Genomic DNA, 24,542 nt, shown 5'->3' with positions numbered 1-24,542 from the left:
CTAAAACTTATCTTAATGACATTGACCACCAGACCTCCCTAAGCAGGCTATGAAACTCATTACTGTTGATAAGACATAGAACTATTATTTTGGGTAAAAATATTCATGGCTTGCATCTGTTATACTATTTTATTATATTCCAAAGAGTTTTCTTTTTATGCTAAGAAACAAAGTCTTCCTTGACATTTTAAAATGTATTATTTCACTTTGAGACAGTTTTCTCCTAAACAAATAAATACAACTAAACAGTCTTATATCTAAGATGGTAATAGAATATTATCATAGAAAACAATTATCTAAAACAAAGACTTTTCAAGCCCAGAATTCAAGTATGTATGCTTTAAATGACCATTGCTGCTCAAAGGAGTATAGACATCATTATGATTGAGAGAAAAGTGGATAAAGGGTGATTCTACATCTTGGCTGAGTAGCCTCGTAGAATTATGAGAGCTTTATTTTGAATAATAGGGGCAGCTATTGGAGGGTCTAAGGTGTGTACTGGAGGTCTAGCCTGAGTTTGCCATATACAGTATAAAGTGAGTTTCTTCCAGTGTACTTGGATTGGAAGATAGCTCTTTCTGCCTTAAGCCCAATTAAATTTTTCACAACTATATATGTCTTGGGCATAACTGTTGAGTGAGGTTAGGATTCTTGTTCTGTATAACAGATTGGGAAATGTAGCACTAGATGTCCATAATACTCAATGCTCATTTACAAACAAACAAAACACAAACAGAATTTGAGATATCACATAGCGGCAACAAAATGGTTTAACTTGCTATAAATTTTTTTAAAAAATGAAAATTTTCTAAAATATTACTATTTCAACAATAAAATTGGGGAGTGAGATCTAATGATGATAAGTGTCTTATTTAAAGGCTACAGGAATAGTTCTATAATTTATGTGTGTGTGTGACAAAAGGATATTCATGCACTATGTAGGATGATATTTCTTGTCTAATTCACAAGTGTTCAAACTGAATACCACAGGACCAGTAAGATTGTATGAGTCAAGCTCTCTCATAGTGACTATTTTCTTTTTGGGGTATAAATAAAACTATCAAGTTAACAGTTCTCATTTTGAGGATAGGCAAAGAAGAGAAAGGAGAAGGGAATAACAATGACTTAAAACAAAATGACAAAGAATAAACAAACAAAATTTATTCATGTGATATGGCTTCAAGGTAATTAATGCAATATTATATATAAACATAAAAGGATTAGCTTTAATTAGAAATTTACTTTTAATAAGTATGCAACATAATTACACTATATAATTAACTTTTTGAATTTAAATAGGTCTCACTACTCACACAAAATAGAGTATGCAGTGTTTTTGTTTTGGGTCTTACAATAATTTCTGCATGCCTTATTTCATCCATATTTTGCAGAGACCTCTCTATTACTATCAACACACTACCTTATTGCCAGGATTTATTTAAGCAACATTCATGGCAGAGACAAATTATTTAGCCACAGTATTCTAAGCAAATCTCTTTATTTCATTTTGTTACAGAGAGTGCTTCTTAGCTTCTGGGTGTTTTTCTTCCAGTTAAAGATGTCTAAGCCTAATAAATTTTAAATGTAGTCTTCCATTTCTTCAAGACCAAGTAAAAATAGATGAGAAATGATTCTACATAGGACATTTATACAATTTGGATAATAACAGAAACCTTTCATCCAGTTAGTCATTTTACATATGCCTGGCAAATAATTTTAGTAAAACGAGCAATCCAAAGATATATTATTCCACTGGGTCATTTGATAACAACATCGCTTCAAACCAGATGTCACGATGGGTTGAGGAGATGCAACACTGTCCTTGGGAACTTGACTAAATTTTGTTAAAGGCACAAAGTATATAACAATCTTGCTACAGAAAAATAGCAGAAGAATTAAGGAAAGACCTCCAGATATATAAAAGCATAAACATGCATACATTCTGCAAGAATACATTATAAAAAATATTTAAACACTTCTTTGAAATGATAGCAGTCATTCTTACCTGAGAAATACAAAGAGCTTTATTGACAACGACAGTTTCCTCAGGAAAGACACACACAGCAATCCTGGAAACCACAGGTTGAAGATGTGGAGCTATGTGGTAGAATGTCCCAACTTCTACACTGCTGCTTTAAATAGAGCCACCCTCCTATCAGAAACATCTCTTTTGTGCTTCATAGACATGAAAAGTAAACACTGGCATTTGACCTGCCAACCATTTTGGAGCTAATTTTCTAGAGCAGCTAGCATGACCTTAGTCCATTTCAGCTAAAGAAAAAGAAATCTTCCCCAACTCCAAATATGACAGAACCATTGATTATCTTAAATTTAATGTTTGAAATAATTTGAACTTTAATGTGACTGTAGAAGTTTATAAAGCTTTTTAGTGGTCACACCTATGAGTTGCTTTTGATCTTCTAGTCATAAACTTTTGATGAAATGCCTTAAAACCAGGTTGTAGGGACTGAGGAGGATTGTAGCTATTTTTAACAGGTACTAGTTTATCTCTTTCAAGACTTTCAAAGATTTTCAATTTTTTTCACCCTGGGATATCAAAATTCTACTAATGCAAAAATACTGTGCAGTTTTTCTCAGGGCTGAATTCTGGCACCCAATTGATTGACCATCAGACAATCCTATTATCAGACATCAGGGATGAGGTTCTAAGTTTCACTGTGTTGCCAACCTATCTAACTCTCCTACCTTTTAAAATACAATGTATCATAAAGTGAATTTCTACTGTGTATCAACTAATGTAAATGAGAAAAAAGTTATTAAAATAACATTAATCTCAGTGATGCAGGACAATAAATAGGGAAAAAGAAAACTAAAAGCTGGATAGTAATAAGAAATCTAATAACATAGAGTTCTTTTAAATTCTAATGGATTAATTTGGTAGACCCAAAATATTATGCAAAGCCATTGAGTAATCCTTTCCTATACCAAGTGTTTTGATATAATATATTGTTCAGTAGTCATAACTCCATGACACAGGTACTATTATTATTTGCATATTGTAGATAAAAACAAAGATTTAATGAATCTAAGTTACTTGTTCAAAAATCACATGACAATTAACACTGTAAAACCTTAATACAACACTTTTGTCTCTAAACCTGTCTGCTTAACCACAGTACTCAATGCCCCCAGAGTATCTAGACGCTATCATAATGCATTAGTCAATGTGTTTTTAATTTTTTCCTGTGCTGTCTTTCATCTTATGATCTTGTTTGATACAAGATCAACATTAGAACAAATAAAAATTTAAAAATCTTTTTAAAAAGATCAACATTGTACCAAGTATAAGCAAAACCAGAGAACACAACTTAAATTCTTCACATTAAAAGCAAGAAAAAAAATGAATCTCAGGCAAATGGGAATGCAAAACTGTGGAATCTCTGCCTGCATCCCTCTGGCCTCACAGAAATTCTGATCAAGCCATGGATGGGCTGCACTAGCACAGGGGACTAAATTGGGCTCAGGCAGTTGACACATGTCCACACTCAGCTTGAGAGCAGCCACATGTCTTTTCATGCTGCCAAGACTCATGCATAGCACTGAAAAGCAGAGGCCTTGGATGGATATCATAATCATGAGGAGATGATTTCATGCTAAAGTATGGCACCAACTGTGGACTCAGACAAGGATACAGAAACTTCAACAAAAACAATCACAGAGATGAATCAGACAAGGACCAGTTACCTCCCTCTATCCAATTCTATGATTGTCCATAGGCCCTCAGTTTTTTAGGCCATACCAGGAGAGAATGCAAGAGAAGGGAAAACCTTATTTACTAAATTTAAAATGAATTTAATTTGGAGAACATAGAATTGGGTGACAGTACATTTTTTACCATATAAGTATTTAATGCAGACATTAGGTTTAGATAGATAGAGTTACAATATTTCCATATGCAATCACACAGCTTTGTGTACCTCTTTATAAAGAATTATTGTTTACCTGATTATATTTTTAACTTTTTTTCTCACTTGCATTTACACGGTTGTCCATTATTTTATGCTTTAAGACCTGGGTGAATTCTCGTATCAGATTGTGGATTGTACAGAACATTTTGGAGCATACAATGGAAAAGAAAAATAAAGAGTAGATTGATTAACACTTATAGGTACTTTATTTGTGAAACTTGCCAGTGAAATGGCATGACAGTACACAAAGGAAAATATACTGTTACATTGTACATGCATGCAATTTCGTGCCTCTAGGAATTCATTTGAAAATAAAGTGTAATTGATAGTATAGTCTAGAAAGGAAAAAAGCAAGTCATTCACTTCTTTCTTAATAAAAAGTCAGATTCACTTTTCACTATTTGAGACTATGGGATTTAACCATGCTAATATAGAAAAACAAACATTTTTAGTCTTCTCAAAGCTTTATTTAATTGATGTTAGTATTAAAATCGGTTGTCAAATATCCATAAGTTCATTTCAATCTCTTGTGCACTGTAAAGACTTTGTAAAACTAAGAAAGTTTACAAATGATTTTCTCTGTAATTGCTTTTCTATCTATGTTATTAGGTTTCTTTGCTAAAAATTCTTTAGGAAATTTTTCAGATTCATGATAGCAGAAAGGACAAACTTTTTGGCTATTGCCATTCCCACCTTGGTATAACTACCCTGTTATCAGGAGATAGTCAGTATTATGCAAAATGGTTAAAAGAAGAAGAACACAAAGATCCAAGGAGACAATGGACAGTGCACACACTGGCACTGTAAGTGACAGGTACTATTGCTGGGGAAGGTTTAAGCCATCTACTCAAGCAATGCTGGATGAATAAATAATAAATGCTTACGGTGGGAGAAAATGACTGGTTTTTGCTAATGAAATTAAGAAGTTTAAACTAAGCTACTTTATGAACTTGAAAAACTGTCTTTTAGTAAGTGGATTAACTGCATTAATGGTTTTAGCTGCGTTAATCTCCATTTTCTAAACCAATCAAGTTTTAACAATTTGAAACATGACATGGTCTAGGTCATCTTCCAACTGCAGCAGCAGTAAGTTTTTTAAAATTATTAAAAAGAAAGAAGACATTTACTCACCTCACTCATTGCAAGACTGGGAAGCAAATGCTTTACATAAAATCCCTAGTGAGTATAATACTGATCATCTCAGTTTTGAGATAGTTTTAAAGCCTAATATATTGGTAGGAAAGCAAAATGTTGATGACTCAAACATCAACTTGAAGAATGAGTTTCTATAATCCATTCATTTATAGGAATTGAAAAGTTACCTATTTCTTTCTGAGATTAAGCATTAATAAATCTGTACATACAGATTAGCATATTATCTGAATTATTGCATTATACTTTAAAATGTGAAGAAATTGCTAAAATATTTTACATTATTAAATTCATTAAATGCTAGTTAAAATAAAGCCTACCATTAAAAGATATAATCATCCTATATTCAGAATAGACATCTGATGAACTTCACTCTAATAAAATTATTTTAATAGAATACGAATATATAAATATACTCCCTTAATCTATTAAAAACTTACATTTCCCCAAATATCTGGGAGTTTACCCTTAAATATTAAACAGTGGTAGGATTTTCTTTAAGGTCATTGATAAAACAAGAGTAACAAGCACTTCTTAATTCTGTTCAAGATAGATGTCCTATCGAATTTAAAACAAAAAAATTTATGGTGTTTGAAAAAAATTTTAATTACATTTTTAGGTGCAATTATCTAGATAGAAGACCTATAATCCAAAGCAATGAAAAGCAATGATAGAAACCCCATAATAAAAGCAATAAACAGTCAGATGATTAAAACTTATAAGAGATTTCAGCAAGGTAATAGATCCAAAACCAACATACACAGCTAAGAGCTAAGACTCCATATATGAAATTTATAGGTCACTGCAATTATTATATTAGCTATCTGTTGCTGGTTAAAAAATTACTCAAAACTCAGTGGCTTTAAATAGCAGTGTTTATTATCTCTCAGATGCCATAAGGTGGGCATGTGAGTGTAGCTGTTCTCATTCAAAGGCTGCAGTCAAAGGGTTAGTCTGGTGTAGTCATCTGAAGTCCCTACCAGGAGATGCTCTGCTTCCAGCTTCACTTTGGCGGTTATTGGCAGGATCCAGGTGCTCACTGACTGTTGGCTAGAGGTGTCCCTTGGTTCCTTGCCACAGAACTTCACCAGAATGATGGTGCTGGAGAGCCAGAGGGAGTGAGTGCAGTAAGAGCAGCACAAATACCTCAGCCATTGTTTTTGAAGATAAAAATTAGCATATGTTCTGATTTTTAAAATTTCCCTAGTAAACTAGGAAAGAACAAAACTTTAATGGACTTAAAGAAACATTTTTTTTAAACAGCATCAATTTTTTATTATATTGCAGTCTTTTAGAACCTAATCATAGAAATGATATTCTATCACTTTTGCCATAATTAGTTTATTAAAGCAAGTCCCCCAGTCCAACATTCATGCAAGGGGAAGGGGACTGCACCAGGGCATTACTGCCAGAAGGGACAAACCATTGCCAGACACCTTAGACACAGCCAACTATAGCTATGCAGAAGAAAAGCAATGCTTTAGTTCTAGTTTTTCCTGGGTCATAGAAGAAGTGTGCTTATAGCTAAGCATGGAATTGTCTTCATTTTGTCTGGTTTCACCACTGGTGCTATATATACAGGTTATCCATAGAAGGCCTAGTTTATATCTATTGTCCCAGTACACCATCTAATTATTGTCACTTTTCATTCCAAAAGAGTCCCAGGTTAGACAACAAGTTAAATGGCCATTCTATATAATCCTTACCGGGGACCCTAGTTAAGCTTGTCAGATCTTAAACAAAAGCAGAGTTCTCTTCTGTACAGATGAGGGACACATTCCTATAGAGCCACTAGGATCTCCAAACAAAACAAAAAAATCATGGTGTTTGAAAAAATTATGTAAATTATGCTCCCTCCATGCCCGATAGGCAGCAATCACATAAGTCAAAGTGATCTGTGGCTCTCTTTCTCAAAAACTAATCACAAAGTTATTAATTTTTAGGTCTCTTAAGAGTGAAAAATTGTTACATTGACAGACAACAGTAGGTATCAATCTCCATGAGGAAATTTTCTAACAAAGTTTCATAATACTTACACCTCAATCAATTTTCTCACTGTAATGATTACCCACATATCACTGAATATCTTCAATCCACTAATGGTAGAACTGAGGAGAATAATTAATAAAAGACATGGTCTCTAATTTGAAATGTTTATGGTATCTTTTATAAAGGTAAAGCTCAGAGATGTCTACCAAAAATATCATGAATTAAATTATACACAGCAAATGTGATTATTTTATGTTTGTTTCAAAACAGCTAGTAGAAAGAATTTTGAATGTTCCCAGCTCACAGTAATGATAAATACCTGAGATGATGGATATCAAATTACCCTGATCTGATCTTCACACATTGTATACATTATTGAAATGTCACACCATAGCCATAAATATGAACAATTACCATGAGTAAATTAAAAATTTAAAAAGGTGTTTTATACAATTTTAAAGATAGCTATTTTAGATTAATCAGACTAAATTATATAGGGTAAATTAGAAAAAGATCAAAAGCAGGGAGTACAGTCAATCAGTTTATGTGCTTAAAAAAAGATAAGGAAAATGACTAGATAAAGCAGAAAAGATGACAGATGCAAATAACAACAACAACAAAAAAGACTAACAGGAGTGGGAATGTAGCTTAGTGATACAAAGCTTGCCTAGCATGTCCATGTATGTTTGTACATGGATGTACAATGAATCCTGCACATACATGCATTTGCATAGTTTTAAAATAACAATAATAGAAAGTTGATCAATATAGTAAAGCAAGCAGACTGGAGAGGAGAGAAAAGGAAAGGAAAGTTCTTTTTTTATATGAACTTTTTTTTATTACTTGTTCAAAACATTACATAGCTCTTGACATATCATATTTCATACATTTGATTCAAGTGGGTTATGAACTCCCATTTTTCCCCCATATACAGATTGCAGAATCACATCAGTTACACATCCACGTTTTTACATACTGCCATACTAGTGTCTGATGTGTTCTGCTGCCTTTCCTATCCTCTACTATCCCCCCTTCCCTCCCCTCCCATCTTCTCTCTCTACCCCATCTACTGTACTTCATTTCTCTCCCTTGTTTTTCCCCCTTTCCCTTCACCTCCTCTTATATGCAATTTTGTATACCGATGAGGGTCTCCTTCCATTTCCATGCAATTTCCCTTCTCTCTCCCTTTCCCTCCCACCTCTTGTCCCTGTTTAATGTTAATCTTCTTCTCATGCTCATCCTCCCTGCTCTGTTCTTAGTTGCTCTCCTTATATCAAAGATGACATTTGGCATTTGTTTTTTAGGGATTGGCTAGCTCCACTTAGCATAATCTGCTCTAGTGCCATCCATTTCCCTGCAAATGCCATGATTTTGTCATTTTTTAGTGCTGAGTAGTACTCCATTGTGTATAAATGTCACTTTTTTTTATCCATTCATCTATTGAAGGGCATCTAGGTTGGTTCCACAGTCTAGCTATTGTGAATTGTGCTGCTATGAACATCGATGTAGCAGTATCCCTATAGTATGCTCTTTTAAGGTCTTTAGGGAATAGTCCAAGAAGAGGAATAGCTGGGTCAAATGGTGGTTCCATTCCCAGCTTTCCAAGGAATCTCCATACTGCTTTCCAAATTGGCCGCACCAATTTGCAGTCCCACCAGCAATGTACAAGTGTACCCTTTCCCCACATCCTCACCAGCACTTGTTGTTTGACTTCATAATGGCTGCCAATTACTGGAGTGAGATGGTATCTTAGGGTGGTTTTGATTTGCATTTCTCTGACTGCTAGAGATGGTGAGCATTTTTTCATGTACTTGTTGATTGATTGTCTGTCCTCCTCTGAGAAGTGTCTGTTCAGGTCCTTGGCCCATGTGTTGATTGGGTTATTTGTTTTCTTATTGTTTAATTTTTTGAGTTCTTTGTATACTCTGGATATTAGGGCTCTATCTGAAGTATGAGGAGTAAAGATTTGTTCCCAGGATGTAGGCTCCCTATTTACCTCTCTTATTGTTTCTCTTGCTGAAAAAAAAAAAACTTTTTAGTTTAAGTAAGTCCCATTTGTTGATTCTTGTTATTAACTCTTGTGCTATGGGTGTCCTATTAAGGAATTTGGAGCCCGACCCCACAATATGTAGATCGGAGCCAACTTTTTCTTCCATCAGACGCAGAGTCTCTGATTTGATATCAAGCTCCTTGATCCATTTTGAGTTAACTTTTGTGCATGGCGAGAGAAAGGGGTTCAGCTTCATTTTGTTGCATATGGATTTCCAGTTTGAAAGGAAAGTTCTAAGGCAGGAGATTGATCAAATTATGTTATGTGCATGTAAGAAAATGGCATAATTATTCTCACTAATTATAATGCACCAATTTTAAAAAATGCGAGCAGAACATTGTAATTAATTGGTCTTGGGTGTTGAACAAGAGAAAATAAACAAAAGGCAACGTCAGGATCAAGCCTGAGTAACCAAAAACTAAAGTAAGTAATCAAATTGAGAAATGTCTAGGGAAATAAGCCTATTATTTCCATTCTTCTTGAAATACTCTGTCACCTCAGTTTATTTCCTTAACTTTTAGTGAAATGTGAATCTTCAGAATTTTTCCTGTATCATAAGAAAAAGATGTTTTTATAAGGAAAAAAATATTATTCCACCAACAGAGAAAGAAATTAGCAATTATATTTATAATTTTCACGCCAACTCAGGATGATGGAAATAACTAGAAGGACCTGTAGCAAAATTCAGAGCACAGGCGAGTTCTTATGCTCACTTCAAACCAAATGCTAACCTGAAGGAATCCAGTATGAATATAGCAAGATTTTCAGATCTCTCAAGAGAAAGCAAAATAGAAATTTTAAGTACGTTGTCTAACCAGACTTCCTTTTTCAATTGTCCACTTGAAATCCAGAAATTTGACTCTTTTTTTTAGAGAGAGAGAGAGAGAGAGAGAGAATTTTTTAATATTTATTTTTCAGTTTTCAGCAAACACAACATCTATATTTCATGTGGTGTTGACGATCGAACCCAGCACCGGGCGCATGCCAGGCGAGCACATTACCGCTTGAGCCACATCCCCAGCCCCCAGAAATTTGACTCTTAATGTAGTTATAATATCATTCCTTTTGTTTACAAGACTTAAGAATAGTGAAATTAAACCCAAAGAGATAAACCCAAGGGAACTGACAGAAACTTTTACGATATTTATGATGCATATTTAAGAAAGTGTAGCAAAGCAATTGATTTCTGACATTTAAATATACACAATTTTATATATTTAATTGATAAGGAAGGACAATAATTTCCAAGTGAATATTTCTTGGTTACTGTAATCTCTAGGGCTAGGGCTGGTGAATTTACAACTAAGTAAAGCTTCATGGGAATGACTGAATTTTTTGGTGGTGTCAGTTGGTAAAGATACAGTCATGAATAAAACAGACCAAAGACCTGACCAATTGAAGAGGACATTCTTGTCCAATAGTGCTTATTACAGTAGTAAAAGCAATAATGAGCTCCAGTGATCTGTTTGGGACTGAGTAAGGATAAGCTGACATTTCTTAAGTTATACCTTTCTTCCCAAAAGAAAATTTGAAATGTATAAATCTCTGGGTGTCTTACTTGGGGCTAACATTTTGTATGCATTAGTTAAAGGCTGCCCTTATCTTACAACATTCTTGGAAGTGAGTCATTATTATTCCTAATTTACACATGAGTAAATAAAGGATCACAAATATTGTGCAACTTGTCTTGAATTATTTTGCTATTAAGTGGTAGAACCAAGTCCCTAAGTTCCATATATGTGTATTTATTAATTTATTTAACTTTCAAGATTAACTATAATATTAATTTCTAGAGAATTTCTGTTGAGAGCCACAGCCGAAGGGGCCCCAGCAAACTTCCAGCTGCCGGCTCATAGCGGCCCCAGCAACATCTAGCTGATTGGCTCCTCTGCGGTGATGCTCATTGGGCTGTTTCCCTGCCCTTTCAGACCACGGAGCTGTTCATTGGGGGACTTTTTTGGCTCCGCCCACACGACCCAGCCAATCGGCCTCAAGAGCAGGAGGATGGGGGGAGGTGGTGAGGCTTGTGTTTGAGGGAGAGGCTTGTGGGAAGCCGGAAGCCGGTGGTGGCAGTTGGGGCTCTGAGGGTTTTTCCTGAGGAGCTGTTTTGTTTGGCGTGTGTGGTTCTAGAAATAAAGTTAGTTTCTTTTGACAAGTGGCTCCTGATTGTGCCCAGCCATATTAACTATAATATTAATTTCTAGAGAATTTCCACTACAACTTACGGCTTTTTCATTATTTATTCCCTTATTTGTGTATTATTTTATTAAATAAGCTTGAAACCAACTTCTGTGATGAGCTCTAAAAAAATATAAAAATTAATAAAGCTTTGTTTCTGCCCTTGCTGAATTAAAATCTAATACAAAGAGAGGGATGAGGGATGTGTGTGTGTGTGTGTGTGTGTGTGTAAAATGTTATAGGTGCTAAAGTAGAATTATGTGCAGGTAATACTCTAATAACATAAGAGATAGGCATAAATTCTTATTGGGAGGTCAGACTTCACAAAAGTCTGCTTGTGTTGAGTCTAAAAAATATAATTTACTAGATAAATGAAGGAGAAAACCTTCAAGGACACAAGAAAATCATAGAATAAATTACATTAGAAAATGAGCATCATTTGGTAGATATTGTATATGGGCTAAACTGATTTCAAGACATGAATAGGGCCTAGGTTATGAAAGATTTTCTTTTACATCATTCTAAATATTTGGGCTTCTCTCCAGTGGTCTTTAAAATGTTTTAACTTAAGGGATAATACAACATTAATTGTGATTTTAAATATCATTCTGCGGCAAAGAAATCTTGAAGGCAAAGGGGTAGATCTAGTTAGGAAAGTATTTCAATAATACAGGAACAAATGAATAGTACCTAAACTAAACCAGTACATGCATAGTTAAGGAAGAGAGAATAGATATGAGATATGAGTGAGGTAGTATTGTCAGATCCTAGTCACCAGCCATATTGTAGAATTGAGAGCAAAGGAGAGGCTGAGGATAACTCCTGGCTCTGAGTTCAGTATAAAATATTTCAGCAGTAATTCATGTATACAAGGAATGCAGGAGAAATATCAAGTCTACAGGGAAAGTTACGGTTTTGCATGGATTGATTTTAGGATATCTATTATATACCCAACTGGCAGATACCCAGTTTAGCAGGCTATTAGAATATAGGTGTAAAGTTCAGAAGAAAGGCACTCTAAATGCTTGCCCATTCTGTTCTTGACCTGATGTTTCTGAAATGTGGTCAAGATTTTTTTAATCTTAGCTTCACTGCCTGCTTATATAAAAATAAGTTTCTCAATTTGCTAGAAATCTAATCAGTTCACCTTCCTCTCGGTGATGACAGGTTTGGTCTAGTTGATTTGAAGAAGCTATTGTGGTCAGTAAACCAATCCTAAAATACAATTAGAGTTCATCTCAGGTCTGCCATTCATTTTCAATGTGACCTTAGGCCACTTATTTAACTTGCTTGTGTTTTAGTGTCCCCAGAGCAAAATGCAAATCATAGAGTACAAGCTGACATACCAAGCTAAGGAAAAGAAAACTAATATAAACTTTACTAAAGTGCTCAGTAAATAGAAAATCTTATATAAATGCTAATACAAATATATTCTTCCATTTTCACACACTGTCAGTAATAGCTTACAAAGGAGATAGGAAACAAGCATAAAGTATTTAGTTGAAAAGTGAAAGAAAAAAATGGGATAAAATACATACACAACTCCCTCTAATGTATTATCTATTTATTATCTGGCACTTTTGACCAGTGGCTACTATAATGATTATGAATTGCTATGAGTTATTGGGATTGAACTGTGAAATTATTAGCCCGTATTCTATCTTAGGGAAAACTACAGTCCTACCTGAGCACTCTGCTATTTACTGCATGTGGAAACCAAACTCGTTATCGTGTGTTTTCAGAAATGTATCTAACTTGTTCATTGAGGTAAGGCTTCATGTTCAAGTGAAATTTTTAGCTATAAGCAGCTGCTCAAAGAGGTAGAAATCAGAGAATTCCTGGCCAGAGAGGAAGCCAACCTGGAGACATCTGTGTTCACAGCCCTGAACAACTATGGTGAAGTCCAAAGTCTGTGATGGAGGAAATTGTGTAAAAAGAAATTTTTCTAGATGTTGTTCTTGATATACAAATTTCCTCTTTCTCTCCACTGCTCTCCTTGCTGCCTCTCTTGACTTTCTCTGGTAGAGATTGAGGATGTGGAAAAAGTAGATGAGCTAAGAAGTCAGAAGAGGTGACCTTTGGAAGAGTACTTAGTGCCAGATGTGCTGTTTCTAGATAGAATTCCCATGTTATTCTTAGTCTAGAATTCTTTGAAGCTTTCACCTGCACCAAATTAAAAAAAAAACAAACTACTCTTCCAAGTAATTTATTTGTTGAAATATTTATTAAATACCTGTGATTCAGACATGGTGCTGGTTTCTGTGATTTGAAAAAAAAAACATAGAAATTATCAAGGGAATTCAAAATAATATATAAATAATAAGAAAAGCAATAAAATTTTGTTGAGGATTCTACATTCAAGGTATTGTACTATTTGTTACTTATATATTATTTTACTATTTCAGGCTCATGGACTCACTTGTGTGTGTGAGTGTGTTTGTATATATATACATATGTGTATATCTGTCTGTATATACATACGTGTACCCTTGGGCTGCCATAACAAATTGCCATGGATTTGGTGGCTTACAACAGAAAGGAAGTCTGGAACTTTCTCACAGCTCTGAAGGTCAGAAGTCCAATATGAAAATACTGTCATAGCAGGTTCCTTTTGGTGGCTCTGAAAAAGAGTCAGTATCATGCCTCTCTCCTACCTTTTAGGGGTTGCCCAGCAATTTTTGGTAGTCCTTAACTGGTAGGTGCATTACTCCAGACTCTACCTCTATCTTCACCTCCTTTTCTCTGCTATGTACTCTATGTGTCCTTTTCTGTCTGTGCTAAGAAGCTCCTGTTGAATTGAGGGCCAGTCCTAATCTAGTATATATCACCTTAATTACATCTTCAAAGATTCTATTTCCAAATAAAGTCACATTCTGGGGTGGGCATATAGTAAGTAGTGGAGTGATTGCCTAGCATGTGTAATACCCTGGATTTAAGCCCCAGGACTACACACATACATACATACACACACACACACACACACACACACTCACACACATCAACAAAAACCAAATAAGGTCACATTCGAGGTTTCATGTGGGTATGAATTTGGGGAAAAACTAACCCGTTCACTATAAAGTAGATTTAAAACCATTATGTGTGAAGAAATTAAGAATAATCCCTGAGGATCATGAAGGATAAGTAAATTTTGTATTATCAGTTAGTGTTTGCTTTATAACAAGTCAACTCAAAACTCAGTGACTTAACCCAGAAAACACTAACTACTTTTCACAATATTATGACCATCTGTATAGTTCTTCAAGATTGGCCTGGCTGTGACTTGACATATAGCATAACACAGAGCCTTATTGACATGAATGGCAGCTATCTCAGTGTCACCTGGGCTAACAGGATGACTCTGCCACCAGGCTAGCTCAGGTTTCTGCATATTGAGATGGCCATCAATTTCTCTATAACAGTCAGAAAACAACTACAATGTATGAATGCCTAAAAAAAAACACTGCTTGTCTCCTATTTGCTAGTGTTCATTGGTCCAAATAAATGTCAGAGTGGGAACTTGGTCCCACAAATTCTTAATTACCCAAAGTACTTTCACCCAGTGAGTTCGCTATATAATCTTTATGGGGGAAGAGCTTTTCTAGTTAGCATTTCTTAATTATTGCTGCATATAGTGCATTGGAATGGAAAGAATGTGGACCCAGGACTATTTCCCTTATGTATATTGTAGATCCCCAGGAACTATATAATTTCCCCAAAAGAAGAGTTGTAAAGATAAAACTAAGCTACACTTTTGCATTTATCAGAAAGGTATGACTAAAACACCTTAGATTTTGATAAAAAAGATACATAGGGATTTTAAGAAATAAAGCATAGAACCTTGGGCTATATAGTACAACTACCATTTTTCACTACATATCAAAACTAAAATCTCTATAAGGCTTGCTTTCTATCAAAGTTGCATTCAGAATTCTGACATTAAATTAATGATAAAAATAATTTTAAAATCCATTGAAAAGGGATTCAAAAAGTACTTTACACATACTACCTCATTCAATTTTGTATTAAAAGGTGGATCATTTTACAGATGATGAGACTGAGACAAAAAGAGTTTAAAGTATCTCCAATTGCATATTCTGTCTCTGCCATATTGAGTTTTAGTAATAACAAGGTTATTCTTTTTCCCTCTGTACATTTTTTTCCTAGACCTAATGTTCTAGCACAGTAAAGTAAAAGAAACTAAAATAAAATGAATCCTGTGTTTGAGCCCAGGCACTCCCATCTATTAGGTATGTGAGATGAATTGTTTTCATATGTGGAATGAAGACTGGACAAAATCTTTGTTGCTTCCTTTACCACCATTCTAAACAGACCTATTGCACGCTAAAAAAAAAAATTTAACTCAGAAAAGGAAAATAAAAACAGTTGTCTATCTCACCTAACTCTCTAATGACTTATTAAAAGATTAAATATACTTATTATCTCCTGCTTCCACCCAATAAACCTTTTACAGAAGAATGCAGAAGGAATAGAAAAATATTTCATTTTGAGGTCTGATATTTCTTTAGGATAGATACTTTTTCACAAAGGTTACCCAATTTTTCATAGAGGATGGCTTTATTTTCTATGATCTCTTCCAATAAGGTCCGCTAAAAATTGATAGCACTTATGCTTCGCATCTGTTGACATGCAAAAACAAATATATAAAATACTATATTTGTTTTGTTGCCCATTTTAATACTTTTATTTGGAGGAGATTTTTATTCAGCTTGTATATTTGAATAAATCTTTGCAATTGAGATTCTATTCTGCAGAACACCAGATGGCTAAAACACTGAAATGACACCTGCTGAAGGAATTAAATAAAGAAGGAATATTCTCTAAATTTTGCCTTCTTGTGGCTGCCAGCTGTGTGCATAGTAACATGCAAAACAAGTATAATCTACAATGCTGGTTCCTTAAAGATACCATGGGAAGTTGTTAGCACAGTGCCCAGAGACTCATAAAATATTAAATCAGAAAGAATGGATGCAGATAACCATATTTGGTCACCACTTGCAGCATTTGCAGTGCCGGGGAATTAGACTAGGACTCTGCCATCTGTGGGCTTGTTTGAAGTACAAGTGCTGCCATTGACCTATAATGATTTAACATTCCTCTTGGGAGTACAGAGAGTACAGACACATATGGGTTGAATTTGTACAGAAAAATAAAGGAACAGAAATAAAATATGGAGCTTGCTATTTGAGCACTTTTAAGGTCAAGTGCTATGACTCTAGGTGGCCTTATTAAATGAACAGATTCAAGAGGAGATAAATGTTTTCTTGGCTCATGGCTCTATACTGTAGATCATCAGGTTTTGTGTAGGCCTTTCATATTGATATGATTATTTGTGAGTTATTTATCCATATCTTTCACATTAAATTATATATCCATATTTCTTGGAGAGTTACATGTGCTGGCTTCTTATCATTTGTCATGTCAATTTATTAATAGAGTTAACAATCCCGTATTACTTAATTTCAAACAATTAAAAGGATAAGCATAGAGCTCTGAATCACTTTATACCAGGTCTTAGAGGAGAAAATATCAGCTTCTTAAAAACTAACAAAAATTTGAACTATTTAGTTTTACAGAAGTCTGTCAAAAAAAAAAAAAAAAAAAAAAAAAAAGACTAGGAGTGAAACTAGCAACATGGCAGACTCAGAAAACCCTAGATCCTCTTTCACTCACAAACAAATGGATTCATCAAAACTCCTAAATAAATTACTTTTGTGAAAAAGCAGACATTAGCTGAAAGTCTCCTGTTTCCAGGGAGAATTAAAGAACAGACTCACTTAAGCCAGTTGGGAGATGTGCAGAAGATCCTGTTCCCAGTACAAAGCCATGTGATCAGGAAAAGATTCATAGTTCCCAGGTTCACACAGAGTGGCAAAGGGGTTGATCCATGCATATACATCATTCCAATTTTTTCCAGGAGAATAGGACTTCTAAGAAAAAGACTGTTTTTCTCTTGCTAGTCTTGGAGATTTGACAAGTCCAGGAAAGTCTAGCTACCCAAGAGAGAACACAGGCAGCAGCTTTGGCTGGTAGAAATCACTACTCATTCCTTCTACTCAGCATAGATTGAACAGACAAAAATCCCAGCTCTCAGATTTCCCCTTTGGAAAATAATAATTGTTCCATGTGCCCAGCACCCCAATTTCTCTGAGGATGCCCAAAGATCTAACATTTGTCTCTCCAGTGTTGAAGTTTTTAATGGTGTGTCATAATTTAGCCACTCAGGGGAAAGATAATTCCTCATCCTGGTAACAACCATAGCTCTTTCCTTGCTGTGGTTCAGCAAAAAGCAAACAAAAACAGAAGTGCTTGCTTCTCCCTGGAGAGGGAAGGAGTTCTAGTGGCCCCTACAACATCTGGAGGGGCTAATTGGTGATAATCTTCTGTATGAGGCCAGTGCTTGAAAACTGAGAAATGATATGCAGGTACCAACAGAGAGTTAAGGAAAATAATTCAGCAAAAACATCCCTAATAAAGGAACTGGATAAATATCTGGGAGCTATCCTAATGAAATGGACTTATGATGTATTTGACATCAATTCAAAATAATTACCATAAAATTGCTCATTGAAGTCAACAGAATAACACATGAAACTGAAATTTCTCATGAAAATAAAAAAATATTAAAGAATACCAAATGCAAATCATGAAGCTAAAATTTAAAAACTGAATAGAAAAATTCATTAGAAATTCAACAGCAGGCTAGGTTGAACAGATGGAAAGATCAGTGAACTTGAAGACAAGATATGGAAAATAATGCAGTATTTATTTACTTATTTATTTAATAAGTAATTAAAAAATAATAATTTATTATTTATTTAATGCAAATATTTAAAAGAATGGAAAAGAGTGAAGAAAGCTTAAAGGAATTGTGGAATATAATTAAGTAGACCGATATACACAATATGGAAGTTTCAGAAGAAACAAACAGGGGAAGAACTACAAAATGTATTCAAAGAAAAAATAGTTGAAAATGTCCCAAATCTGAGGAAAAAAATTAATATCTAGATCAAAGAAAACCAAACACATCCAAATAAGATACCCAAAGAAGTTTATACTAACATAGTTATAATCAAATCATAAAAGGTAAGAAAGATAATTTTGAAAATACTAAAAGAGACTTCTTACATGCAAAGGAACTCCCAGGATACTATCAGCTAATTATTCAGCAGAAATTTTGCAGACCAAAAGTGAGAGGAATGATATGTTTAAAATGCTAAAAGAAAAAAATTACTCCTGGATCTCAAAAACATTGTGCTCATTTCCTTCAAAAATGAAAGAAAAATACAAACTCTTCCAGACAAGAGAATGCTGAAGGAATTCCTCACCACATGAGCTGCCCCCCAAGAAATACTATGGGGCATTCATTCTTCAGTTACAATGAAAAGATTCTGTATCTAACTGTGACCAAAATACTTGACAAGAACAACTTAGAGAAAGAAAGATAACATTTTTTTTTCTCTACCAAAGCCATTTGCTTATGTCTCCAACATCTACTTCTAATCTACATTCATATGTGCACACATAATTACATGGGCCTTACTGATAGTAAATCTCCTTTTTTTAAAAATTCAGGCTACCTATATTTCATTTAATTGTAAAATTTATTAGCAATATGTGGCTTATATGTTCTTATGTTTTCTAGTAAATATTTATGGTCTTTTTGGCACATCATAAGCATTTTCAACATGGCAAAAAAAAACCTTTATAATTATTTAGAGTAACTGAATAGAAAAACTGAATAGTAACTGAATAGAAAAAAACGGGGAGTGGCCTCCAGGAGCAACAGTGGTGGATGGGAAGTGATAACACAAACCTGACAACTCAGGATCTTGTTGGACCATGTTTCCTGGAAGCAGCTATCCATCATGGAAGAGCCTGCTTATAGTCTGTTTGATGATAAATTGGGAAGAGGCATTAGAATTGCATTCAGTCCATCTCCAAAAATCCCCATCATCTTAATAGTTCCAGTATTGCTCCAAAGTCCAAGAACAGAGTCTCCTCTGAGACTCAAGGCAAATCTTTAGCTGTGAGCCCCTATAATTTTGTTTTTAAAGATACATGATACAAACACACAATGTCATGGAGTAGACATTCCCATTCACAAAGGGAGGAATAGAAGCATAGAAAGAATGAATGGGACCAAAGGAAGACCAAAACCCAACTGAACTAACATAATGTCTTATAACTCCACCTGGTGGTAAAATGTGAGCTCCAAAGTTCTTGGACATCCCTGCCCCTTTGACCTCGTTGGGTGCTGCCCATGGTGGTGTTTCTCTTGGCCTATAGCTTTCCTTGGGAGATGGTCCATATTTTTGGCACCTCTTAATTCCTGGGATCTCCATTGCAATTTTAGGTCACTCTCATTGCTTAAAAATTGCCTTCTTAGGGGCTACCTGCTGGGATTCTGACCCTACTAAAAGTTGTCTGGCCTCCCAGGCCTTCCTTTGAAATCTTGTAGACAGACACTATGACTCACTAATCCCAGCATCCTGTATTCCTCAAGAACCAGCACGACTGGGGTTATGCCACTGTCTGCTGGCAGCTTAAGCAGTAGCTGGGCCCCTTTAGGCAACAGTTACAGTGGCTTCTGGGACCCTGGGCATCTGAGCTTGGTGAAACAAATTGTGGGGAAACAGCCTTCTGAATGGCCCATTGCAAGAAGAGGATACTAGGGCTTTCTTCTCAAAGCAAAATCTTTCAAAAAAGTTTTTGCTTTTAAACCTGTTAGCCCATCATATGTGTGTCTGATTTCCAGGATGCCCCCAAAGTATCTTTCCTATTGTTTCTGTGCAAAATATTGGTTTCTCTTTAATGGCACTTATCTCAGCAACCACACTTTCCTTGACCCCAATCATATGTGCACTTTGGTGGCAAACTGCAACTTTTAAAATCTTTCCCCTTTTCTTTCTGCTCCTAATTATCACAGTAAATCTGCCAGCAGGACACATGCCTTTGCCTGAATGCTGTACTGCCTTGAAATTTTCTATGCCATTAATCCATCAAATTTAAATTCAGCATGACAGAAAGTCACAGGGCATGGAGAGAATGTAGACAAATTCTTGGCCAGTATGTAACATGAATGGCCTCTTTTCCAATTCCTAGTAGAATTCTCATTTTTCTTTTAAATCTCATAAGCACAAGTTTTATGGGCCATATTCCTATCCACAACATGGTTTTTACCAGAATTGCCCATCAGCTCTTCCTAACATTCAAAGGCTTCTCTAGTGGCCTCTCCAAACTTTCCAAACTCCTCCTATAAGTGCTTTGCAAGTGCTTCTAAATCACAGAGTCTGGTATAATCACAGAAACAACCCCATTCTTGGTGCCAATTTCTGCATTAGTCAGCTTTTCATTCCTATGATCAAAACACCAGATGAGCAACTTAGAGGAGGAAAGATTTATTTTGGCTCTTGGTTTCAAGGATTCGGTTCATGGATAGCCAGCTCTACCCCTTGGGCCTGAGGTGAGACAAAACATCTTGAAGGAAAGATGTGGCAGAGGAAAGCTGCTTAGCTCATGAAGGTAGATAAACAGAGAGAAATAAAAAGAGGAAGGTGCTGGGGAGGAGGGTGCTGACCCTTTCAGGTCCTCTCAGTGACCTATATGCTCCCAAAGTCCATTTTGGTATCAATGGATATATCTACTGATGAGGTCAGAGCCCTCATGATCTAATCAGTTCCCAAAAGCTCCAACTCTGAGCACATGAGGCCCAAATCATAACAGAAGCTAAACAGCAACATGATAATGTAAGAAAGTATGAAACTCATTCTTAAAATATACAAATAAATTCAGAATGTTGTATTACTTTAACAATAGGTAAGTCACTTAATTCTACTTTAAAAGTTATATATATATATATATATATATATATATAAAAAATTACTACAACCAAAAATATGTAAAAACATAAGCCATATTAATAGATATAAATTTATAATTACAGCAAAATACATGTTGGGGAGAGAATCAGAGTTTTTGTATATAATTTACTATTTCAAAATACTATTACAACTACATGATATGTTTTAAATATGCAAGATATTTGTAATCACAAAAATAATATCTACAGAAGACACTCAAAAGAAAAAGACAAAGAGAGGCTGAGGCAGGAGGATCACAAGTTTAATACCAGCCTCAGCAACTAAGTAAAGCCCTAATCTACTTAGCAAGACCCTGTCTCAAAATAAAAAAATATATAAAATGGCTGGAGATGTGGCTCAGTGGTTGAGCAACCCTGGGTTCAATCTCTGGCACCAAAATGAAAGAAAAAGAAAATCAAACACAATCATATCAATAAAAATAAATAAAAACAGCAAGACAAGAAAACACACATGAACTCTAAGAGTAACAGAAAAGAACTAACACAATGGCAATAGTAGATCCTGATCCATCAATAATTAATTTATAAGTATGTTAAACTCTCCAGTCAAAATGTTTAGAGGAGCTGAATGGGTTAAAAATAACACCCAATTATAAACTATCTACAAGACCCTCACTTTTGAGGGCTGGAGTTGTAGCACAATGGTAGAGTGCTTGCCCCAGTACATGTGAGGCACTGGGTGCAATCCTCAGCACCACATAAATAAATAAATATATTGTGTCCCTCTACAAGTAAAAAAAATATTTAAAGAAAAATGAACCTCACTTTGCACTGAAGAACACACATTGACTAAAAGCAAAGCGAGAAAAAAAAGTTGTTCTAAGAAAATGGCACCAAAAGAGAAGATGTGACTATAATTATAAAAGAAAAAACGTCACAAAAGATAAATGATAAAAGGGTGAATCTACTAGGAAAATGTAGCAGTCATAGACACATATGCACTTGACTACAGAGCATCTAAATATATTATGCAAAAAGCAGCAGACATAAAGGAAAAAAATCAACAATAGGAGACTTCAATATCCTACCTATAATGCTCGAAAGAATATCCAGAAAAATGATCAATAAGGAAACAAAAGACTGAAATAATGCTAGAACAAATTGGCTTAACAGATATGCATTTAGGACAATAGAAACATAGTTCATGATTTTTGTTTTATGGGGGAGGTTGTTCATTTGTTTTTAAATAAAAAAATTTCTTAGTAGTATACATAAAGAAGTGTTGAGTTTACAGAACAGGAGATACAGAGGGCACAATGACAGGGAAATACTACAGAAGGATGTTGTTACATCATATGCACATTATCATATCTATGTACAATAAATTTGTTTTTTTTAGCTAAGGTCTATTTTTGTTTTTTTAATTTATTTTTATCATATACATAAAAGCAAATATTGTTCATATTCATAAGGTACCATGTAATGTTTTAACACATTTATACATTGCTTAATGTTGAAATCAGATTAAGTATATTTATCTCACATATAACACATTTATCCAATATTTGCCATTTCTTTATGATGAAAGCTTTTGAAATATTTTCTTCTAGCTTTGTGAAATGTACAGTGAATTATTGTTATGTATAGTCATCCTACTTTGCAACAGTACATTAGAACTTCTTTTTTACTATAACTTAGTGTCCATTGATATAGATCTTTTCTCATCCCTCCCCAACCTTACTCTCCTTGTCCATTAGTAACCACCATTCTACTCACAACTTCTATGAGATCAAATTTGTTAGATTCCATGTTAAATAAGATCGTGTGGTATTGTCTTTCTGTGAATGGCTTATTTCACTACCATAATGATTTCCAATTCCATTCATGTTGTCACAAATGACAGGACTTCATTCTTTTTTATGTCTAAATATTATTCTGTTTATCCATTCATCTGTTGATGGACACTTAGGTTATTTTCATTTCTTGACTATTGTATTGACTTAATCAATTTTGTGTTTCTGAAAAAATGCCTGAGAAAAACATCTCAAAGGAGAAAAAAAAATTTGTTTCAATTCACAGTTTTGGAGGTTTCAATCCATGTTTATCTGGCTCCATTGCTTTGGGCCTAAGGTAATGCATAACATCATAGGAAAAAGGCCTGCTTGCCTCGTGACAGCTGCTAAGAGAGAGAGAGATAAAGGGGCTAGAAGCAAGAAATACCCTTCTTGGGCATGTCCCTGGTGATCTTCTCCAGCTAGGTTCCACCTTTTACAGTTTCCACCACCTCCCAATAATGCCTTCAGTTAGGAACCCATCAAAGGTTGAATCCACTGACAAGGTCAGAGCCTTCATTATCTAATCACAACTCCCAAGCTCCACCTCTGAACATTACACTTTGGGGGCCAAGCTTTCAACACATTAGCTTTGGGGGAATAGTCTAGATCCAAACCATAAAAGCTAACATGAATAGTGCTACAATGAATATAGGAAGACAGATGTCTTATCAACATACTGATTTCATTTTCTTCAGTAATATACCCAGGCATGGGATTGCTGGCTCCTACAGTAGCTCTGTCTTCAATGGTCTGAGGAACCTCCATAGTGTCTTACACAATGGCTTCACTAATTTATATCCCCACCAAAAAGGGTGCAAGTTTTCCCTTTTATCCACATTTTTGCCAGCACCTGTTATCTTTAGTCTTTTTGATAACAGCCATTTTATGGGATTGAGGTGATATCTTATGGTAGTTTTGATTTGAATTTCTGATAATTATCATGATGTTTACTCAGTTTCCCCCAACTAGGGCAGTGAGTCAGATTAGAAATATCAGAGGTATGTTAAATTTAAGAAATAAAGACAAAGACACAGAAATAAGTGAAAAGCAGGGGCACAGTGGGATGATCCAGCTTGGATGGAGACTGGATCTAACAAGGGGAATAAAGGTCTGGGCATTAAAGGGTTTCAGTGTGAAAAAATTCCTAAGGTAAACAGAATGAAGTTGAAAAAAAATATATGGTTGGGGCTCAGCAGGTTATGCCCATCTCTTCTACATCTAGTCAGCTGGGGTTTGAGATCAAGGCTTTTAAACTATGGATTCCAATGCAAGCACACAACTTACCTATCAACAGAAGTCACACTGCAAATAGGCACGTGTTTCCCTGGCACCCTCACACCACAGGGTTCCCAAAAGCCCACCTCACTGTCTAGATTTCACATAATTCAAAGCAATTATTTATTAACTGCTCTTGACATCTAATAGTGTTGAACATTTTTCATATACCTCTTGGTGATGTGCATGTCTTACTTTGAGAAATGTCTCTTTAGATGTATTTCCCACATTTAATTCTGTGATTATTTTTAGTGTGTAATACACACACACACACACACACACACACACATAGT

This window comes from Marmota marmota, unplaced genomic scaffold (assembly GCF_001458135.2).
Source record: "Marmota marmota marmota unplaced genomic scaffold, marMar, whole genome shotgun sequence".
NCBI classification, from domain to species: Eukaryota; Metazoa; Chordata; class Mammalia; order Rodentia; family Sciuridae; genus Marmota; species Marmota marmota.
Note: the sequence above shows the minus strand (reverse complement) of the source record.